This window comes from Lissotriton vulgaris, chromosome 5 (assembly GCF_964263255.1).
Source record: "Lissotriton vulgaris chromosome 5, aLisVul1.2, whole genome shotgun sequence".
Taxonomy (NCBI): Eukaryota; Metazoa; Chordata; class Amphibia; order Caudata; family Salamandridae; genus Lissotriton; species Lissotriton vulgaris.
The window spans coordinates 1,283,693,653-1,283,710,079 of record NC_141693.1 but is presented as its reverse complement, the minus strand read 5'-3'; the positions used below and the strand labels follow the sequence as shown (position 1 = coordinate 1,283,710,079).

The 16,427-nt window shown below is 48.0% G+C and overlaps 1 protein-coding gene and 1 long non-coding RNA gene across 3 annotated transcripts in view; both read right to left on the bottom strand.

Moving 5' to 3' along the window:
- The window catches only part of CSRP1 (cysteine and glycine rich protein 1), a 112,906-nt gene that overhangs the window by 87,867 nt on the left and 8,612 nt on the right, over window positions 1-16,427 (bottom strand). The window contains exon 1 of one of the 2 annotated variants that reach the window (XM_086923153.1): window positions 14,741-14,868. The exons of the other annotated variant lie outside the window; for it this stretch is intronic. The gene's annotated coding sequence lies outside the window, so the exon portion shown is untranslated. Of the gene's footprint in view, window positions 1-14,740; window positions 14,869-16,427 lie in introns of those variants that run through there. 2 annotated transcript variants of the gene reach the window in all.
- LOC147712466 (uncharacterized) lies at window positions 2,106-14,809 on the bottom strand. Its single transcript, XR_015295999.1, has 3 exons — window positions 14,496-14,809; window positions 13,038-14,425; window positions 2,106-5,918 (listed from the first exon to the last, which is right to left on the bottom strand). It is a non-coding gene; the product is annotated as an uncharacterized LOC147712466 (long non-coding RNA).

The window sequence follows — 16,427 nt, the reverse complement described above, 5'->3', positions numbered from 1 at the left end:
ACATATGGATGTAGACATATCCACATTTCATAGCATTGCCTTGTTGTTTGGCCTGGATGAGGTAGATTGACAGAGGTCTGTGATGGTAGAGTTGACCACACGTGACGAATTTTGACAGTCTTCCGTGGAGCTGCATAGGCATATATGTCCGGAGATGAGAAAGTAGGCAATTCGGTTTTAAGTCATCCTCTCTGGACCCCCAAATTATCTTGCTGAAAATGAACTTTTTTGGAGGTGTACTTACTCTTCCGAGCTTTGGCAACTTTATTAGTAAGAACTTATAGTGTACACAGCTACCCCAAGGGCTTTTCCGCCGCATGCAGAAGGAAGGAAGGGATGCAGAGAGCTACAATGGGCAGGTTGGAAAAGCCAAGTCTTAAGGCTCTTGCAAAAACGCAAGAAAAGTACATACAGTTCCTCAGTGAATCTGGAAGGGAGTTCCAAAGTTTCAGACCTAAATAAGCAAAAGAGTATCCCTTCATGTGCGACAAGTAGAACCTGGGTACAGTAAAGAGGACCTGTTGTGAGGACGTCAGAGAGATCGGGATGGATGGTAAAGGTGAGCCAGATCCATAATGTATTTAGGACCACCGCTGGCTTTTGCCTGAAACATATTGCATAGAGCTTTAAACTTGTTGCGGTTCAAGATGGTAAGCCAGTGCAACTCATGAAGTAGATTAGAGACTGAGGCAAATGGAGGCAACTGATAGAGAAAACAGGCAGCAGAATTCCGTACTAGCTGCAGACGACGGATAGAAGATGTGTTGCCTCCTAAATACAGCACGTTGCCGTAATCAAGTCTGGAGATGATAAGGGCTTGAATCACAATCCTTTGCGTAGAGATGAGGATCAGCCAAAGGATCTTTTTAAGCCATTTAAGCAATGCAAAGCAGGTGGCCATCACCTTAGCCACTTAGATAATGGTTTACCCACAAGGAAACCCAGATTCTTAACCTTGTCCAATGGTGTAGGTAGAACACCTAAAGAGGCAGGCCAATGGCGTCGGCCCCTAAAAGCGGGGTCTTGCCTAGGATCATGACCTCTGTTTTATCTCCGTTGAGCTTGACTAGGTTGTTATACATCCAGGAGGAGATCTGACTCAAGCACAAAACTAAGGTCCGAATGCCAATGACTGAGACAAGGTATGTATGTATGTATGTATGTATGTATTTATAGGCATTTATATAGCGCACTACTTACCCGGAGGGTCCCAAGGCGCTTCGACCGCTGCAAAACCCTTCCTGGCTTCCCTGAGAGATGGTCCCTTAATGGGTATCTCCAGGGTGAGACCAGGCATCCCCGGCGGTCTGGTGGGGCCGTTAGTGAAGATGAGGCAAGCTAATGCCCAGAGTTGCCGAGTGTGATCGCTGATCAGAGTGGGCACCGAGGCGAGAGAATTATCGAGTCCGCTGACCCTGGTCCAGAAACCTGCCGCGTCGGGAATCGAACCCTGGTCCCGGGCCATCCTCTGCTCTCGGGTCTGCCGCCTCTAACCAGTGAGCCACACTACTTCAGGTAGGTACTTCAGGAAGGTGAAGATGACCTTCCTACTAAACCAGCTAATATTCAAAAAGATAAATAAAGCCAACACAATCAATCTCGGGGAATGATCTGAAGTTTTAGAATAGCATTTGTTTGAGAAACAGATACATCTTTCATTGCAAGCCATTCTGTTGTAATAAGGGGTGCCTAGGGGCTGGATGTGAGTCTTCAAACAATTTTGGACATACCATGTTAAATGTGCCAGATAAGCCCATGTTGGCCAAATGGGCTGCGATAGGAGTACGTTTCTCACATTAGTAGTTTGTTAATGTTTTAATTCTTCAAAGTGGGGATATTTTTTACCATTAAGCTACATCACAATGCTCGCTATTTGCATAACCTGTCGGGTGGATGTCAATTTTAGCATCCACTGCAAAACTGTCGATGTTGATTGTCCTACTGTTTGAGCTATGAAAAGGGGTTCTCTTCTTATAAGCATCCACAACCCTCGTTGCATTTTGTTTTTTCCTATCTACAATGTACGAAAACCTCCACTCCAGTGTTAATTTCCCGAACCCAGCAAATCTGTCATATCTGAGGGTTAGGTTTCCATCCAAATGTTATTTTTCTTCTTTACCAGTGTTTGTTTCCTCCGTCCCAGTGTTTTCTTGAGTCAGTGAGAGTATTTCTAATGTTTTTGTGGCTGCCCTTCCCCAGGACCAGTCTCTACTATCCCTGTGTAACATGCACATGACATGGTATGTCAGCTTCAGAGCTATTTTACAAATTATGTAGCTCTAAACATGTCACAATATTTCCCAGCAGGTAATTTGTCTCCCTCGTTTGGTTTAGGAATTGTTTGGTGTTTCTTAGAATGTATTTATTTTGCAAGGTTTTGCGTAGCCAGCATGTTGTCAGTCAATTACTTCAGAGAACCTTTGGACAGTAAGGGGTGCAATGTCCTATGCAATTCGGGACCTTGTACTCCACGAATTTTCGCCCTTTTGAATGGTCTTAGTTGGATCAGGTGAGTAGAAGAGGATTGAAGGTGCTAGGCTGGCTGAGGTGTAGAGTGGGCTTTGCTTTTTGCAGGTATTCCTCACCTCTGCTGTACTCTGCCTTTTTGGTGCTGTGAACCTTGAAAAGGGTTCCAGACAATGCAGTGATCAGAGTGCAGAACTTTTAGGGAGGCGACCTTAGAGTCAAAAGCAAAGCTGGGGAAGCTTATAAAACGGACTAAGAATGCTGCAGAATTCAGAGACGTTTTAAGGCATGGGCAAAGTGGGCTATACCTCAAAGCCCCCTTAATTCAGGAGGTGGGGGAGGGGAGGGGACAGACAGAGCCAGCTCTACTCTGCAGTTTTGCCCTGATGACCTTGAATAATTCTTAAACAGATTGTTTTAAATACTGTTTTCCTTTAATTGTGTTTTTTTCTGTGGGTAATGTGTGAGTCTAATACAGACATTTTGTAGAGAAACGTGTTTATATTTCATGCAACACCCATTAAAAACTTTCTTTTAAATCAAAGCTGGACTTCATATAGAAGAAGTGGGAGGGTATCACAGAAATTATTTGTAGTAATGTTAGTGAGATTCTGCTGTGTTACAATATTCAAAACACACATCACTATCCCTGAATATTAGATGCAAACACATTCAGAATTTGGAGGAGTGTGCCTGTGCACTGTCAGTGATCTGACCAAAGAAGGCATGAAAGAGATGAAACTGGATCATAAAATCAAAACTGTTCCGAACAGGGGCCCCAAAATACATTTGGCCCAGGCCCCCTGAAATTCTTAATTTGTCCCTGGCAGAATTGCAGAAAAACAAGGTTGTTTCAATATGAGTCGAGCCAAGCCACAGAGAGCTTTAGCAGCCTTCTCTTTCAGTGGAGCTTCTACTTGCAATACTCAGCATGTTCTTTGCTCAGTGAATCTCTGACCTTGTTAAAGTCATCTTGTCCATCTATTATGTGACTCCTAGCCGTTGCCTTCCGCTTCAGCGGCCTTGCTTCCGGAAAGAGGACACAAATTATCCCCTCATTGGTCTGCGTGCTAACGTCATCCCACAGGTCCCCTAGGGTGATATCACCACTAAGTCCCGCCTGAGCTGCTCGGCCACATTTATCCATACTGAGGTCAGCACAAGTAACACATTATCCTCACTGGCGACCACATCATGGTCGCCATAGAGACCCCATCACCCCAGAGTACGCCCCTAGGCACGCAGCTTTAGGTTCTAAAGAGATGGTAATAACAATAATAATATTAATACTGTTATTACTACTACTAATACTTATTTTATTAAAACCTCTTAGCACAAATTTGCAGCTTCTAAGGGCCATATGTATGAACACATATTTCCATAGACACAAAATGGGTAAACCCTTTGATACAACTGGCCCAATGTGCTGTAACCAATATGTGTTACCTATCCAATGTAATTGCACTCAATTCACCCAGATCATGAGGATGGAAGGCCAAATGTCACACTGAAATTCAAACCTATAAGTTGCATATCTCACCTGCTATCAACAATATATAGGACAGGAGAGTACTGTACAGGGCCAAATACGAAGATGGAGTCAATAATAGACTGGGGGATTGCTGGGTTCTGAAGGAAGAGGTACACTGTTACTGCATCATGGTGTAGTGTTTTTAAAGTTATAACATCTGATCTTTCCTGGAATTAAGCAGGGTTGTTGTAGTCCTGATGCCTACAGAGACGTTGCTGTAGATCCTGGATACACAGAATGAGGCAGAATACCTGTTGCCTTGCTTTTTTTCCCTTCTTTGCACTTCTTTCACTCTTGTTTGATAGTGTCCTGGCTGCAGGTGCTTTGAAGAGCCACCGGACATGCAGAGCATGTCAGCCAAGCAGGAATGGTTGCCAATCGTGAAAGCTTTGTATATGATGCATCTGTTTTTGGAGATGGTGCAGGCCGGCAAACAGAGCCAGAGGAGTTCCATTAGGGTGGGGGGTTGGCTTTATTTCTTCAGGCCTTTGTTGAGGGGTTCTGCAATATGTAGGGTGCTCTATAGTGGGTAGCATTACATTCACTCAGCCGTCTTATACCAAAAAAGTTGAATATTCTGGTTTGTGGAAGATATGGGAGCTATGTGTTCTACTCAGGATAGTGGTTTAAACAAAAGTGTTGGATGCAGAATGAGGCTCTGTTGATTCCCAAGCCCTAACTCAAAACCTATGTGACCTGAACAGGCCGAGTTGTGTCTCGTTCCTTAGGTAACCAATTCACTCACAGACTGAAGAGATGCAGACTGAGTTCATCACTTGCTATATTATTTAGATCAATGCACCGGTACTACCTGACAATTTTGGAAAAGGGTGGCAGTTCTTTCTGACAAGCTATAAGTATGTTATGTTAAGTGGTGTTCTGAGCTGGCATGGTCGGACTAAGAAAAATAAGTGGAGATCTGCTGGGATGGGATTTGTTACTATAATTCCATATTAGAGGGTCACCGTGAGATGTAAAGAAGTACTCATGCTGTGCAGTTATGTGGGATATGCAGTGGTGGACTAGACTAAAGTCCTCCGATGGACCAGCAGCATGTGGCTGATCACTTTAGTTGTTCCATGCCTACTAATTTAGGGATGGCTGGTTTATTGGCTGGCATAATATTGGTGATGGGCAAGCTGCGAAACAGATATGTCTTATGTGAGTGCATGAGGGGCAATTCACAGTTGACTGCGGATCGCTGAGCGTGTTGTTATTAGTGTGGGTCAGAAAATATATATGTGAATTGACAGAACGACATAATACTCAGGCGAACCACAGGCCAGCCCTTCATAGCTAACTTACATATTGAAAGTAGTTTGCTGGCTGGGTGGTTCCCTATTTCTCTAGTTCTCAGTTGTAAGCTGCAGATTGAACTTAAAGGTGTTATTGCCTTACGGGTTCTATCACAGAGATGTGGGATATTTTAATTATATTCGAACAACCATGTTTTCTACATTTTTCTGCAGTGTATTTGCTCCTGGGTGCTTGCAATATTGGCTGGTAGCTACTTACAGAGCTTGACAGCTTATCATATTTGTAATTGGCTTGTGTCATTGTCTTTTGGAAACTGTAGCTTTTCATTGGTCAGTAGGCTTAGTCCCTCCTTAGTACCGCCTTGTTTCATTTTGTAGCCTCATTTTGTAACCTCCTATGAGGATACCCCCTGTTACATGTGTTGTCTTTAATTACAGTCTCCGAGCACTATTTACATAAATGGCTTTTGGCTTTCTCAGGGAGGACACGCTCTCAAGGAACGCTTACAAGTATGAGCCGACTGTAGCAGAGCTTCAAGGCCATACCTGAAAACAGTATGCCTCGCAGAGCAGCACATGCACTGCCCAGGCTCGACCTAAAAATGGGAGGTCTCTCCAAGGGGCAAGGCCCATGTAATTAAGGGCATGGCTTAAAAACGCCTAAGCTAAACAAGCATTTACAATGCAATGGTCTCGGCATCATTAAAGGAAGAGCTATTGGCATTGCTCATGACATTTCTTTTTTTTTCTTTAAATCATAAACAAATGACATTGTCATTTACATTGCCAATACACACCGCTCTGCACCTGCACTTACTGCTCTGCACACTCACTCTGCATTCTGCGCTCACTCCTCTGCGCTCGCAACTCTGCGCTCGCAACTCTGCGCTCGCAACTCTGCGCTCGCAACTCTGCGCTCGCAACTCTGCGCTCGCAACTCTGCGCTCTGCGCTCACAACTCTGCATTCTGCGCTCACAACTCTGCACTCTGCGCTCACAACTCTGCGCTCACAACTCTGCACTCTGCGCTCACAACTCTGCGCTCGCAACTCTGCACTCTGCGCTCGCAACTCTGCACTCTGCGCTCGCAACTCTGCACTCTGCGCTCGCAACTCTGCACTCTGCGCTCACAACTCTGCGCTCACAACTCTGCGCTCACAACTCTGCGCTCACAACTCTGCGCTCACAACTCTGCGCTCACAACTCTGCGCTCACAACTCTGCGCTCACAACTCTGCGCTCACAACTCTGCGCTCACAACTCTGCGCTCACAACTCTGCGCTCACAACTCTGCGCTCACAACTCTGCGCTCACAACTCTGCGCTCACAACTCTGCGCTCACAACTCTGCGCTCACAACTCTGCGCTCACAACTCTGCACTCACAACTCTGCACTCACAACTCTGCACTCACAACTCTGCACTCTGCGCTCACAACTCTGCACTCTGCGCTCACAACTCTGCACTCTGCGCTCGCAACTCTGCACTCTGCGCTCGCAACTCTGCTCTCTGCGCTCGCAACTCTGCTCTCTGCGCTCGCAACTCTGCGCTCGCAACTCTGCACTCTGCGCTCGCAACTCTGCACTCTGCGCTCGCAACTCTGCGCTCGCAACTCTGCACTCTGCGCTCACAACTCTGCACTCTGCGCTCACAACTCTGCGCTCACAACTCTGCACTCTGCGCTCACAACTCTGCACTCTGCGCTCACAACTCTGCGCTCGCAACTCTGCGCTCGCAACTCTGCACTCTGCGCTCACAACTCTGCACTCTGCGCTCTCAACTCTGCGCTCGCAACTCTGCGCTCGCAACTCTGCGCTCGCAACTCTGCACTCTGCGCTCGCAACTCTGCACTCTGCGCTCGCAACTCTGCACTCTGCGCTCGCAACTCTGCGCTCGCAACTCTGCGCTCGCAACTCTGCGCTCGCAACTCTGCACTCTGCGCTCGCAACTCTGCGCTCGCAACTCTGCACTCGCAACTCTGCACTCGCAACTCTGCACTCGCAACTCTGCACTCGCAACTCTGCACTCGCAACTCTGCACTCGCAACTCTGCACTCGCAACTCTGCACTCGCAACTCTGCACTCGCAACTCTGCACTCTGCGCTCGCAACTCTGCACTCTGCGCTCGCAACTCTGCGCTCGCAACTCTGCACTCTGCGCTCACAACTCTGCACTCTGCGCTCACAACTCTGCGCTCACAACTCTGCACTCTGCGCTCACAACTCTGCACTCTGCGCTCGCAACTCTGCGCTCGCAACTCTGCGCTCGCAACTCTGCACTCTGCGCTCACAACTCTGCACTCTGCGCTCACAACTCTGCGCTCGCAACTCTGCGCTCGCAACTCTGCACTCGCAACTCTGCGCTCGCAACTCTGCGCTCTGCGCTCGCAACTCTGCACTCTGCGCTCGCAACTCTGCACTCTGCGCTCGCAACTCTGCACTCTGCGCTCGCAACTCTGCGCTCGCAACTCTGCACTCTGCGCTCGCAACTCTGCGCTCGCAACTCTGCACTCGCAACTCTGCACTCGCAACTCTGCACTCGCAACTCTGCACTCGCAACTCTGCACTCGCAACTCTGCACTCGCAACTCTGCACTCGCAACTCTGCGCTCTGCGCTCGCAACTCTGCACTCGCAACTCTGCACTCGCAACTCTGCACTCGCAACTCTGCACTCGCAACTCTGCACTCGCAACTCTGCACTCGCAACTCTGCACTCGCAACTCTGCACTCGCAACTCTGCGCTCGCAACTCTGCGCTCGCAACTCTGCGCTCGCAACTCTGCGCTCGCAACTCTGCGCTCGCAACTCTGCGCTCGCAACTCTGCACTCGCAACTCTGCACTCTGCGCTCGCAACTCTGCACTCTGCGCTCGCAACTCTGCACTCTGCGCTCGCAACTCTGCACTCTGCGCTCGCAACTCTGCGCTCAAAACTCTGCGCTCAAAACTCTGCACTCTGCGCTCGCAACTCTGCGCTCTGCGCTCGCAACTCTGCGCTCGCAACTCTGCGCTCGCAACTCTGCACTCGCAACTCTGCGCTCGCAACTCTGCACTCGCAACTCTGCACTCGCAACTCTGCACTCGCAACTCTGCACTCGCAACTCTGCACTCGCAACTCTGCACTCGCAACTCTGCACTCGCAACTCTGCACTCGCAACTCTGCGCTCGCAACTCTGCGCTCGCAACTCTGCACTCTGCGCTCGCAACTCTGCGCTCGCAACTCTGCACTCTGCGCTCGCAACTCTGCGCTCGCAACTCTGCACTCGCAACTCTGCACTCGCAACTCTGCACTCGCAACTCTGCGCTCGCAACTCTGCGCTCGCAACTCTGCGCTCGCAACTCTGCACTCTGCGCTCGCAACTCTGCGCTCGCAACTCTGCACTCGCAACTCTGCACTCGCAACTCTGCACTCGCAACTCTGCGCTCGCAACTCTGCGCTCGCAACTCTGCGCTCGCAACTCTGCACTCTGCGCTCACAACTCTGCACTCACAACTCTGCGCTCACAACTCTGCGCTCACAACTCTGCGCTCACAACTCTGCGCTCACAACTCTGCGCTCACAACTCTGCGCTCACAACTCTGCGCTCACAACTCTGCGCTCACAACTCTGCGCTCACAACTCTGCGCTCACAACTCTGCGCTCACAACTCTGCGCTCACAACTCTGCGCTCACAACTCTGCGCTCACAACTCTGCGCTCACAACTCTGCGCTCACAACTCTGCGCTCACAACTCTGCGCTCACAACTCTGCGCTCACAACTCTGCGCTCACAACTCTGCGCTCACAACTCTGCGCTCACAACTCTGCGCTCACAACTCTGCGCTCACAACTCTGCGCTCACAACTCTGCGCTCACAACTCTGCGCTCACAACTCTGCACTCACAACTCTGCGCTCACAACTCTGCACTCACAACTCTGCACTCTCTGCACTCACAACTCTGCACTCTCTGCACTCACTACTCTGCACTCTCTGCACTCACTACTCTGCACTCTCTGCACTCACTACTCTGCACTCTCTGCACTCACTACTCTGCACTCTCTGCACTCACTACTCTGCACTCTCTGCACTCACTACTCTGCACTCTCTGCACTCACTACTCTGCACTCTCTGCACTCACTACTCTGCACTCACTACTCTGCACTCACTACTCTGCACTCACTACTCTGCACTCACTACTCTGCACTCACTACTCTGCACTCACTACTCTGCACTCACTACTCTGCACTCACTACTCTGCACTCACTACTCTGCACTCACTACTTTGCACTCAGCACTCACTACTCTGCACTCACTACTCTGCACTCACTACTCTGCACTCTCTGCACTCACTACTCTGCACTCACTACTCTGCACTCACTACTCTGCACTCACTACTCTGCACTCACTACTCTGCACTCACTACTCTGCACTCTGCACTCACTACTTTGCACTCTGCACTCACTACTTTGCACTCTGCACTCACTACTTTGCACTCTGCACTCACTACTTTGCACTCTGCACTCACTACTCTGCACTCACTACTCTGCACTCACTACTCTGCACTCACTACTCTGCACTCACTACTCTGCACTCACTACTCTGCACTCACTACTCTGCACTCACTACTCTGCACTCACTACTCTGCACTCTGCACTCACTACTCTGCACTCTGCACTCACTACTCTGCACTCACTACTCTGCACTCTGCACTCACTACTCTGCACTCTGCACTCACTACTCTGCACTCTGCACTCACTACTCTGCACTCTGCACTCACTACTCTGCACTCTGCACTCACTACTCTGCACTCTGCACTCACTACTCTGCACTCTCTGCACTCACTACTCTGCACTCTCTGCACTCACTACTCTGCACTCTGCACTCACTACTCTGCACTCACTACTCTGCACTCACTACTCTGCACTCACTACTTTGCACTCTGCACTCACTACTCTGCACTCACTACTCTGCACTCACTACTCTGCACTCACTACTCTGCACTCACTACTCTGCACTCACTACTCTGCACTCACTACTCTGCACTCTGCACTCACTACTCTGCACTCACTACTCTGCACTCTGCACTCACTACTCTGCACTCACTACTCTGCACTCTGCACTCACTACTCTGCACTCACTACTCTGCACTCTGCACTCACTACTCTGCACTCACTACTCTGCACTCACTACTCTGCACTCTCTGCACTCACTACTCTGCACTCTCTGCACTCACTACTCTGCACTCACTACTCTGCACTCACTACTCTGCACTCTCTGCACTCACTACTCTGCACTCACTACTCTGCACTCACTACTCTGCACTCACTACTCTGCACTCACTACTCTGCACTCACTACTCTGCACTCACTACTCTGCACTCTGCACTCACTACTCTGCACTCACTACTCTGCACTCACTACTCTGCACTCACTACTCTGCACTCTGCACTCACTACTCTGCACTCACTACTCTGCACTCACTACTCTGCACTCACTACTCTGCACTCTCTGCACTCACTACTCTGCACTCTCTGCACTCACTACTCTGCACTCACTACTCTGCACTCACTATGCACTCTCTGCACTCACTACTCTGCACTCTGCACTCACTACTCTGCACTCACTACTCTGCACTCACTACTCTGCACTCACTACTCTGCACTCACTACTCTGCACTCACTACTCTGCACTCACTACTCTGCACTCACTACTTTGCACTCTGCACTCACTACTTTGCACTCTCTGCACTCTCTGCACTCACTACTCTGCACTCACTACTCTGCACTCACTACTCTGCACTCACTACTCTGCACTCACTACTCTGCACTCAGCACTCTGCACTCACTACTCTGCACTCACTACTCTGCACTCACTACTCTGCACTCACTACTCTGCACTCACTACTCTGCACTCACTACTCTGCACTCACTACTCTGCACTCACTACTCTGCACTCACTACTCTGCACTCACTACTCTGCACTCACTACTCTGCACTCACTACTCTGCACTCACTACTCTGCACTCACTACTCTGCACTCACTACTTTGCAGTCACTACTTTGCACTCTGCACTCACTACTTTGCACTCTGCACTCACTACTCTGCACTCACTACTCTGCACTCACTACTCTGCACTCACTACTCTGCACTCACTACTCTGCACTCACTACTCTGCACTCACTACTCTGCACTCACTACTCTGCACTCACTACTCTGCACTCACTACTCTACACACTCACTACTCTACACACTCACTACTCTACACACTCACTACTCTGCACTCACTACTCTGCACTCACTACTCTGCACTCACTACTCTGCACTCACTACCCTGCACTCACTACTCTACACACTCACTACTCTACACACTCACTACTCTACACACTCACTACTCTACACACTCACTACTCTACACACTCACTACTCTGCACACTCACTACTCTGCACTCACTACTCTGCACTCACTACTCTGCACTCTGCACACTCACTCTGCACTCACTACTTCACACTCTGCGCACTCTGCACTCACACTCACCTTCTGCCTCACAGAGGGATGAAGTGAGCGCCGTTCTACTGGGCAGACCTGGGGTTGGGCGGGAGGGTCACCAGGGGCGCGCGCGGCTTATAGAGCTATACAGATCAACACAATATTCTCCGGAGTGCCATCCATCTACCGCAGTAGCAGAAATTAGTTTGAAAGCATTGTCGAAGAATGCCAAAAAGCGCCTCATTTAGAAGCGATGAACAGAATTCAATTTTTAGAGCTCCCATGATGTGAAAACAATTTACAATGTACTGTGAACAAACTATTTACGAAGATAAAATATTAGTGAGATAGGTAGTAATCCTATGCATATTGCCAGATAAGCAGGTGCACCAATGGTCCTCTACACTGGAAAGTCATTTTGAGGATGTAAACACTTCTCAGAAGACAATCTCCTTGACTACAGCGGACCTGCAACAGTGTGCAAAATGTCATGACATTTTGTGTTTACGTACTCTGCTGTATAGATATTTATTGCCCCAATTTGTTTTTCAGTATTAGAGGATATCTTTGAAAATACAAGCCTATTATGAAAGTGGATAGAAATGATTATGATCATCGTGGCTAACACAAAGGTGCAGTGAGGAAAGGGAGTGGCAGATATCGCCACCTCATGGTAACTGAGTATAGTGGGTCCAGTGGTAGCTTGCACAGCCACTTTCTTTCACTCCGTGTCCAGACTTTGACACTGTGGAATGGGGTTCAAGTCCCAGCGTCGGCTCTCCCAGAGATTACAAAAAAACATGCTGATCGAAAGAAATAAAATTAAACAATACCGATTGGCGTGACGAGGATAAATCCATGTGCAGTGCACTGCCCCCTTGCCTTGTAGACACCGCAGCCCAAGAAAACATGATTGACGGAGCAAAACGGTGGTCTAATTGTCCATAGCCAAAGTATATAACAAGCTGAGGATCAACGGGCATGAAAACAGAGTGGTGGGCGCGCACGTGACGCAGCGTGGGCGTGCACATCAGCTGAAGGATCGCCGGAGAAGACACGAGTCTGCCTGCTGCCATGACTGACCAACTGCAGAGGGAAAGAGCCCGGTGAGTGTGGGTAGAGGGGGGGCGGCAGAGAGGGAGTGGGCAGAGAGAGATGGGGTGTGTGTGTGCGTGCGTGTGTGCGTGTGTCTGTTTCTGTGTGTGTCTGTGTGTGCACGGCCATGCCTGCCTGTGTGTGTGCGCGTTCACGGACCCTGGTCGGCGTGTTCACAGCTCAAGGTCCCTTCAGAGCGAACTCCATAACAATAGGTCTCGATGCCGAGACCTAAAAAACTGTGCTTAGCCTTGATTCCCGCCCCACTTGAATTTTGCTGCTTCTGTCATTGAATCCAGCTATATAATACCAGTAAATAATACACCTACAAGCCAGAAATATTGGCTTTGTCAAGGGTTGTTAGTTCCCTAAGATAAATAAGCATCAACTATAGATTCATTGTATAGAACATTGAAAATGCTTCAGTTTTGAAAGGAGACGACTGAAAGAACTAGATCAAGTCTCTCTGAAGTTACCTCAATTGTAGGTAAGGGTGGTATTTCTGAAGAGTTCAGATTTTTTTTCACCCTGAGGGTGAGAGCAAAGATTGAGAGCACGATAGGGACCTGCTTTTCAGAACTTCCGGTAGGACCCGGTCCACTTAAAGCCCTGGCTTGCACAATTAACAAAAGATGCCTGTGCACCTAGAGAATAGGTTGCAGGGGCGTAGCTTTGTCAGTAAGATGGGGGCAGCTTCATATTTTCCAACAATTGCTCTGGCTAATGTTAAAATACATTATACACCAGCTGGGTGCATGAAATGTGTTAAAGAGCAATGGAAAGGGAGACAATGCGGATTGATAACATTTCTAAGTAAGAGAAAACACATTATTTTGTAAAATAACTAGCATTGTTGAAGACTCAAAACAGAAGGAAAGTGTGTGTGTGTTTTTGTTTGTATGTAGGTAAACGTTCCTGTTGAAATCCGACAGACTCCTCACTATACTCGACGGAAAGCACCTGTAATCAACTATTTAGGAGAACATACATTTATTAGGGTTTATTAGGTGGGTGCAACACCCCAAACACTCCCCCTCACGCACACCCTACCGCCCCCCACCACTCAATAAGCTATGCCCCTGATTGTTTGTCTGGAAGGCTTAATATCTAGGCTAGCTAGATTCTAAGCACTCTAATTTTCCGAACAGATCAAACTGCAGCAATGGATGGGAGGCAATGGATGTGTCCAAGATCACACGTCGCTCAACTGAGGAACACAGTAGTGAAATAAAGGATTTAAACAGATGATCATTTATCACACGACACTAACTGCCCCTTCACAGCGTACACTATATATTGTACATGTATACAGCAGGAGGGATGTACATCTAATTAGGGGAGGGGCGGAGCTGCTCGTCATGGCTCCTGCATCTGAGACTGCAGCAGCAGTTCTCGCCAGATCGTCCTTGTATTTAATGGGATATAGCAAGAACAGCTTCGAAAGTTTGACTCTAGTAGTCACCTTTCACTCTGTTTATCAACCAAGCCTTGGTCACCTGCTTAGTAAGCAGGAACAGCTGTCGGATTTAGCGCAACTTGGATTAACCGAAACAACAACAATGTCAAGGTTTACATGTCAGAGTTATATAAACAAAAGAACAGCTGTGGAACATTTTATTCTTACGATTAAAACAAACGTTTGTTCCTTTATCATATAGTTCAATGCAAGAATACATATATTAATGTTACTGATATGGAAAGGATGAAAGGCTGTGCCAGACTTTGGGATACAAGTCCGTGACACGTGACCTATACACATGACTGCGGCGGGAGTTGAATGTACAGAACTCTCCCGCCAGCCCAAACGTCACATATGGAGGTAGCAGAAGCCAGCAAACTTTACTCTGCTGCGACATGACTTCCTCTTCCGCTCAGACCCCGCGGGAGCTCAGGTAGCCCGAGGCTTACAGCCACACACGCACTCACGTTCTTACCTGCTGGCTGCTGTGTGCTTCTCCGGTGATGGGCGGATCACCTTCCTGTCTCTCTCCCTGCAGACTGGCGATAGCTGGCGCGCGGGGCTGGGTTTTGTGTGTGTGCAGACGGGGAGGGGCCCCAGTGAATACCAGAAGCAGACCGGATTTTGCACACAGCCCAGCGGCAGGCTGACACCGCCTTCACCACTTAACCCCCACACAGAAGGATGCATTTTCCTTATAAAGGCGTCAGTGCGGCAGCCAGGCAGGTTTCTGTGCGTAAGTCAATTCTTATTTAGGAGGGAAACTGTTTTTAGGCCCCAGCTTGTATCAATCGGTACAATTCAAATGAAAAGACTGCCAGCAAAAACCAAATGCATCTATGTTTTATTTTATTTTATTTATTTAATGCGATTTTATATAGCGCGAACATTACCCGAAGGTGTCAGAGCGCTTTACAAAAGAACCAGTTGTGATACATACGGATTTAGGATTACATGAGTTACATAGTTACATAAAAGATACAAACAGAAAAAATTGCAAATGTACAAGTTGTAAAGTCACATAAGGAAGAGATACAAACAGAGAAAATTGGAAATGTGCAAGTTGTAAAGTCACTCAAGGAAGAGATACAAATGGATAAACTCTAAGAATCTCATAGGGATGGCAGTCTACTACATATACTAGTGGTCTGCTTGTGGCCGTGCACACTGCCCAAGGGCCCCCATATAGATCGCCCCCTCCCCCCCCCTTGCAGGGGTTATTGTTACGCCCATGCTTGTGAATAAGTGAGCCAGTGGGAGTGGGTGTTATTTTATTAGATCCTGCGGTTTAAGTATTGTGGCCAGTACCCTTACCATAGTTGATATGCATTATATTATGCCTCATTTATTCCACAAGGGGCTAGGGTTAGATGGGGGAGGTGAGAGGGAGAGTGGATTCATTGGAGGCTGGTTTTAAAAGGCTAGGGCTGCTAATGGTGCCCCTTTCACAAACATATCAAAAGGGCCACCCGTAAATAGAAACAAACATCAGAAATGTAATAGGTCTCGAATATTTTTGAGTTAGAGCTTTTGGTGTTGTAAATGGCAACGTCTTTTACCCTTGTGTTATGGAGTGGATGTATGTGGTTTGAGTGGAATAATGTGGGTTGGATTTGAATTGTTAGTTGTGTAATTGTGTAGCGTGGAATTGTGTGGAGAGGATTTGTTTAGTGTAAATGTGTGGCATTGTGTGCAGTGGAATTATGTGTATAGTAATTATGTGATGTTGAGTGCCGTGATGTAGAGTAAAGTTGTGTAGAGTATAGTGGCATAGAGTGGCACTGCTTATATTGCAGTGGAACAGACTGCAGTGGAGTAGAGTGGAGTGGCAGAGATTGTGAAAGAGTGGATTAGAGTGGTGTAGTATAGAGTGTAGTGGCGTACAGTAGAATATCTTAGAGCTGAGTGAAGTGGTATAGAGTGGAATGGTAAAGAGTAGAGTGGATTGGCGTAGAATGCAGTGCTTTAGAGTGCAGTTTTGTGGAGTAGAATCAAAGCTGTCAAGGTTTTGGATTGCTTTGTGTGACATTTTCATAATTTCAGTGTGATTATGAGTGACATTTCAGTGACTATGAGTGACACTATCTCTATCTCCACGGGCCAGAGTCACCCGACCCTCACCAGCGCGGCCCATTCTATTGCTGCCATGGTTTCAGTACACA